Consider the following 6,679-nt stretch of genomic DNA (forward strand, 5'->3'; position numbering starts at 1 on the left):
GACCCCTATCGTGCCACCTCATGACTTTCTCCTTATATATTTTGTTATTCTCATACGCTTGAAACCGAAACTCGTTGAGTTCATTTAATTATTTCTTACCAGCTGCATCCATATCAAGGTTCAACTTCTTCAAAGCCGAATATGCTTTATGCTCGAGCTCCATAGGCAAATGACATCCCTTACCATAAACCAACTGAAATGGCGACATGCCAAGCGGAGTCTTGTATGATGTTCTATACGCCCAAATAGCATCATCCAGCTTCAAAGACCAATCCTTCCTTGATGGACACACAACTTTCTCTAGAATACGCTTGATCTCTCTGTTAGACACCTCAGCTTGACCATTAGTCTGATGATGGTAGGCTGTCGCAATGCGATGATTCACAATATATCTCTGCATCATAGCAGTGAACTTACGATTGCAGAAATGTAATCCCTCGTCACTGATTATGACTCTTGGGGTCCCAAACATTGTGAATATCTTCTTATGAAGAAAATTAAGCACTACCTTCGCATCATTTGTTGGCAAAGCCTTGACTTCAACCCATTTTGAGATATAATCAATCACTAACAAGATATACTGATTATTGGAAGATGAGACAAATGGCCCCATGAAGTCGATTCCCCAAATATCGAAGACTTCAACCTCGAGAAGCACATTAAGAGGCATCTCATCCCTCTTAGAAATATTACCCACACGCTGGCAGCGATAACACTTCAAAATAAACTAATGCGCATCCTTAAATAATGTAGGCCAAAAAAATCCCGCTTGAAGGATACGAGCTGCTGTCTTCTCTCCACTATAGTGGCCTCCATAAACAGTCGAATGACAGTCTCACAAGACTCCCCTCGTTTCATTGTACATAATACATCTCCTGATGATTTGGTCAGCTCCTTGCCTAAACAAGAATGGCTCATCCCACATGTACCACTTCACCTCATGAAAAAACTTCTTCCTTTAAGTACAAGACAAGTCTGGAGGCATAATATTGCTCAAAAGGTAGTTCACAATGTCTGCAAACCACGATTCTTCCTCTTGTACCTCAAACAACTGCTCATCGGGAAAAGACTCATTTATCAATATCTTATCCTTTAAAGTTACACTTGGATCTTCTAAACGAGAGAGATGATCGACGACTTGATTCTCAGTACCCTTTCTGTCCTTGATCTCCAACTCAAATTTTTGAAGTAAAAGAACCCAACGAACCAATCTAGGCTTCCAGTCCTTCTTCGAGATGAGATAGCGAATTGCAACGTGATTAGTGAAAACTGTCACTTTCGTTCCAAGCAAATAAGATCGAAACTTCTCAAAACCGTAGACAATTGCTAAGAGTTCTTTTTCAGTAGTAGTATAATTCAGTTGAGCACCATTAAGGGTCTTACTAGCATAGTAGACCACATGAAATATGGTGTTCTTTCTCTGCCTAAGAACTCCTCCAACTGCCTAGTCACTTGTATCGCACATCATCTCGAAAGGTTCATCCCAATTAGGTGTAGTTATGACTGGTGCCGTGATCAAACTCTTCTTTAAAATCTCAAATGCAGCAAGGCACTCATCATCAAACTTGAAAGGGACATATTTCTCTAGAAGATTGCACAAGGGTTTAGAGATTTTTGAGAAGTCCCTGATGAATCGCCAATAAAAACCCGCATGACCAAGAAAACTACGGACTCCCTTAACAGAAATTGGTGGAGGAATATTTTCAATGACCCCACCTTGGCTTTGTCCACCACAAGACCTTTTACTAGAGACCTTGTTCCCAAGAATAATGCCTGTCACACCATAAAATGACATTTCTCCCAGTTGAGAACTAGATTGGTCTTAACACACCTTTTAAGAACGGCGCCAAGATTTTGCAAGCATTCGTCAAAAGAATCACCAAACACAAAAAAATCGTCCATGAACACCTTCATATTCTGACCAATCATGTCAAAAAAGATAGCCATCATGCATCTCTGAAATGTGGCGGGTGCACCACATAACCCAAAAGAAATCTTCTGAAGGCAAAAGTACCAAACGGAGAAGTGAAAGTAGTTTTTTCCTGATCTTCTGGAGCAATGCAAATCTAATTATAACCCGAATAGCCATCCAGAAGATAGTAGTACTCATGCCCTGCCAATCTGTCAAGCATCTGATTGATAAACGGAAGAGGGAAGTGATCTTTCCTTGTGGCCTTGTTCAGCTTCCTGTAATCCATGCAAACTCTCCACCCTGTGACTTTTCGAGTAGGAATGAGCTCATTCTTTTCATTAGCAATAACTGTGATACCACCTTTCTACGACACACACTGAACTGGTCTCACCCAAGAACTGTCAGAAATGGGATAGATGATCCCTGCATCTAGCCATTTGAGGATTTATTTTCTTCACAACTTATTTCATGATCGGATTAAGCCTTCTCTGTTGCTCAACAGTAGGCTTGCTACCTTTCTCTAGCAAAATTTTATGCATACAATAAGAAGGGTTGACTCCTTTGATATCTACAATAGTCCATCAAATTTCCAACTTAAATTCTCTTAGAATTCTTAAGAGCTTTTCCTCATCACTACCTGAAAGGTCAGATGCAATAATATAAGGCATCACCTAAAAAGGATATCTTAAGTGTTTAGGCAATGGTTTAAGCTCAAGTGTAGGAGCTTCCTCAATAGATGGCTTAAGGCGCTTTGGAGATTTGTTCAACTCCTCCAATCCAAGAGATTCAAAAGGCATATCCAGCCTTCGCTTCCAAGGAGAAGCATTTAAATACTGCAATTGTTCATCACCTTCATCATCTTCACTATCTGAATTCCCCAACAAGGCCTTCTCTAAGTATTAGACCTTAGCATTTGATCATATTCTGACGTAACCACATAATCGACCAACTCCACTTTTAAGCACTCCTCGTTTTCAGTCAGGAATTTTATGGCATTAAAAACATTAAATGTCACATCCTGATCCAACACTCACATAGTAAGCTCACCCTTCTACATATCAATCAAGGTTCGGCCAGTAGCCAAGAATGGTCTTCCCGAGATCATGGGAATCTTCTTATTCTCCTCGAAATCAAGAATTACAAAATCAGCAGGAAAGATGAGTTTATCCACCTTGACCAAGAAATCCTCCATAATGCCTCGTCAATATGTAATAGAACGATCGGCCAACTACAAGGTCATATAAGTAGGCTTTGGATCAGGTAAGTCCAACTTTTTGAAGATTGACAAGGGCATCAGATTGATGCTAGCTCCCAAGTCACATAAGCATTTTCCAAATGACACTTTTCCAATGGTACAAGGAATAGTGAAGCTTCCAGGATCTTTAAGCTTCGGAGGCCACTTCTGTTGCAACACAACACTGCATTCCTCCGTGAGAGCAACTGTCTCTAAGTCATTAAGTTTCACTTTCCAAGAGAGAATACATTTCATAAATATCGCATAACTAGGCATCTGTTCGAGAGCTTCATCGAAAGGTATATTGATATGAAGTTTCTTGAACACCTCCAGAAACTTCTCAAACTGCTTATCCAGCTTTTTCTTCTGCAGCCTCTTAGGAAAATGAGGTGGAGGATAGATCTGTTTCTCCGCTGTATTACCCTCAGGAGGAGTGTGTTCCATAGTAGTCTTCGTTGGTTCCACTTCTTCTTCCTTTTGTGCTTCTTCTTCAGCCACAACTTCTTCTTCCGAAACTTGAGATTTTTTGGCATTTGCAACCTTCCCAGATCTCAATCTAATTGCCTTAACCTGCTCCTTAGCTTCCCTCTTTCCTGGCACTTCAGTGTCACTAGTGAGTGTACCAGGTTAACGATTTAGCAAAGCGTTGGAAATTTGCCCAATTTTATTCTCTAAGGTCTTAATAGAAACCACTTGGCTCTTGCACAAGATCCTCAACTCCTTCAATTCAGATTTTTTATTAGACTGTTACAGCTGGAGTTGTTGTCTTGGTGCATATTGCGGTTGCTGAAAACTAGGAGGGTTGTATTGCTTTGCTGCATACTGCTGATAAGGCTACTGAACCGCATTCTGAGTATTTCTCCAGCTGAAGTTATGATGATTGTGGTTGTTAAGATGATAGGTGGCTGGAACTGGTTGATGCGACCTCTGAGAGTTGCTCACGAACTGAGCTGATTCACTAGAAATAGCACACTGCTCCATCTCATGGGCACCGACACAAAGCTCACAGACACTAGTGATATGATAACTCCATAATTAGCCAAAGAATACACCTTCATCGTCAAAGCCTTAAGCTGAGCAGCTATAGCAGTAGTAGCATCCACTTCCAGATTCCTGCTACCTTGCCCTGAGGTAGTCTCTGAGTTGAGTTCTGGTATTTATTGGCAGCCATCAGCTCAATCAATTTATAAGCTTCGTCGTAGCTTTTAGCCCATAAGGCTCCTCCTGATGCTGCATCAAGCATGGGTCTAGAAGTAGCACCCAATCCATTATAAAAGTAGTTGATGATCATCCAGTCAGAAATCCCATGGCGAGGACACTTTCTAAGCATCTCTTTTTAGTGATCCCAAGCCTTACATAAAGATTCTCCATATTGCTGAGCAAATTGAGTAAGTGTGTTTCTGATTACAGCAGTCTTCGCCATAGGAAAGAATTTAGTTAGGAACTTTTGAGCAAGATCCTCCTATTTGGTGATAGACCCTGGTGGTAGAGAATGTAACCAGCACTTAGCTTTATCCCGCAAAGAGAATGGGAAAAGCCTCAACTTAATAGCATCTTCAGAAATCCATTGAACTTGAAAGTGTCATAGATCTCGATGATATCTCTGATTTGCATGTTGGGGTCTTCTGTCGGAGAACCCCCAAACTGAACTGAGTTCTGTATCATCTGAATCGTGCTTGACTTGACACTACACCATATATGGCCTCTAGCAACATCCCAAAAAAAGTGTAAAAATGGCCAAAAAATGTTACCTAAAGCAAAAAATTGGGCTATGGTTACACTTTTCGAAAATTTCATGGTGTTGGATTTGCTCGTGCTACAATAGGGTTCTATGGTAACATATTTCGAACCTTTGGTAACATAGCTCAAAATGTAATAATAGACCCCCTATTGTTACACTTTCAGTATCTATGGTTACAAAAGGCAGGTGTAACCGTAGTTCTATTATAACACCCATAAAGATCTAGTAACATCAAATAAAATTTTGCAGTAAAATTTTTCGTAACATCATATTTGCTATTGTAACACCAGATGATAAAATAGTTCAATCTTTTGATAACATCTTTATATCCTATTGTAACATTTTTTTAACACTTCTTTATTAATTATAACACTTTTTCATTTTTTACCAACATAAAAATATCTACTAATTACACTTGTAACACTAAACACTTAAATACATATTTAACTTAAAAACTCAAATCCAAATTTCAAATACAACACAACAATACAAAGTTTTAAGTTAACAAAAATTGTAATAACCCCAAAATTTTGGACTTTTTGTTACCCTTACGAATAGTGATTTTGCTGATTATGCTGAATAAGAAAACTTTTCATGCCTCACCTTGTAGAGGTTCTTTTATTGTTATTATGAGATCTTATTAGTACTCTATATGGTATATAAGTGTATGTAAAGATTGTCAGAATCCAAATTCGAACACTTTGATTTTTCCCGAAAATTCACCAGATACCGAAAGAATTGAGTATAAGGTAACAGGATAAAAAGGATTTAAATTCAAGGATTATAAGAGGGGATCATAAAAAGGAATATAATGTATTGAGAAAGGTTAAGGGAACCCAAGTAATAAGATCCCGGGTATGATCCCTCAAACGATAAACGAGAACGAAAGTTAAGCGAACCGTATAACAGATCAGCGGTCATTAGCCAAGTAATTAGGAGCTAATCAAAGAGATTAGTGATGATGATGTCATCACACCAACAAGAAGAGCAAAAGTGTGGGAAGATGACATAGGAGGATGACATAAGCATGATCAAAGGGAAGGAATTGTTGGTTGATTTTAAGCCATTCATTTTTCACCATGGTAAAAGGTTAATTAACAAAACAAAAAGGGAAAGCAACCAAGCAAACATCATCTTCTCCCCCCTCATTCTTTGCTCTCGGCTTTTCCATAAAAAGCAAAGGAGAAATTTTCAAAACTCAAGCTACACACCTTCAAAAATTAAGAGGTTTGAAGCCAAGATTCCAAGGTTTACTAAGCTAATCAATTCATCAAAGTTATTGGTGAATAGTGTTTTCAAGAAACTAACTTTGTGTTTTCTTATGTTTTCTTCAAGATCCAAGCTTAGTAGAGATAGTTAGGGGTTACTTAAGGCTTCCTAAGTGATTCTCCACTCTCCAAGGAAGGTATAACTTCTCAAACCCTTAATCTTAAGTTTTGTTGGTTTGGATTTCATAATGTTTAAATGATGGGTTAAGTGTAATGGGTGTGTACTCATGTTTAGAGCTTGTTAAGAGTAATATAGTTCATGAGAAGCATGGTTATTGAAAATTTAGAGATTCATTGGTTTTGTAATGTTTTTGGAATGGTAAATCTTGATTATTAGTTAATGAACTTAAGTAAGCTCTTAGTTCATGATTGAGAAGTAGTATAAATTAGAAATCTTGAGTTGTTAGGGCTGTTGAAGTAAAGAATGGATGAAGTTTGGTTGTAGTGGTGATTGTGGGTTGAATTGTGAATTGATTGGAATGGTTCAAATTTGGTAATCGCGTAAACATAGCCGTCGTAATGCC

At 38.6% G+C, this 6,679-nt stretch overlaps 1 non-coding gene across 1 annotated transcript; it reads left to right on the forward strand.

The window, feature by feature from the left end:
* Positions 1-4,447: 4,447 nt before the first annotated feature.
* Positions 4,448-4,554, forward strand: LOC141662917 (small nucleolar RNA R71). Its single transcript, XR_012551019.1, has one exon. It is a non-coding gene; the product is annotated as a small nucleolar RNA R71 (small nucleolar RNA).
* The last annotated feature ends 2,125 nt before the right edge of the window (positions 4,555-6,679 follow it).

Source organism: Apium graveolens, chromosome 5, assembly GCF_009905375.1.
Source record: "Apium graveolens cultivar Ventura chromosome 5, ASM990537v1, whole genome shotgun sequence".
Lineage (NCBI taxonomy): Eukaryota > Viridiplantae > Streptophyta > Magnoliopsida > Apiales > Apiaceae > Apium > Apium graveolens.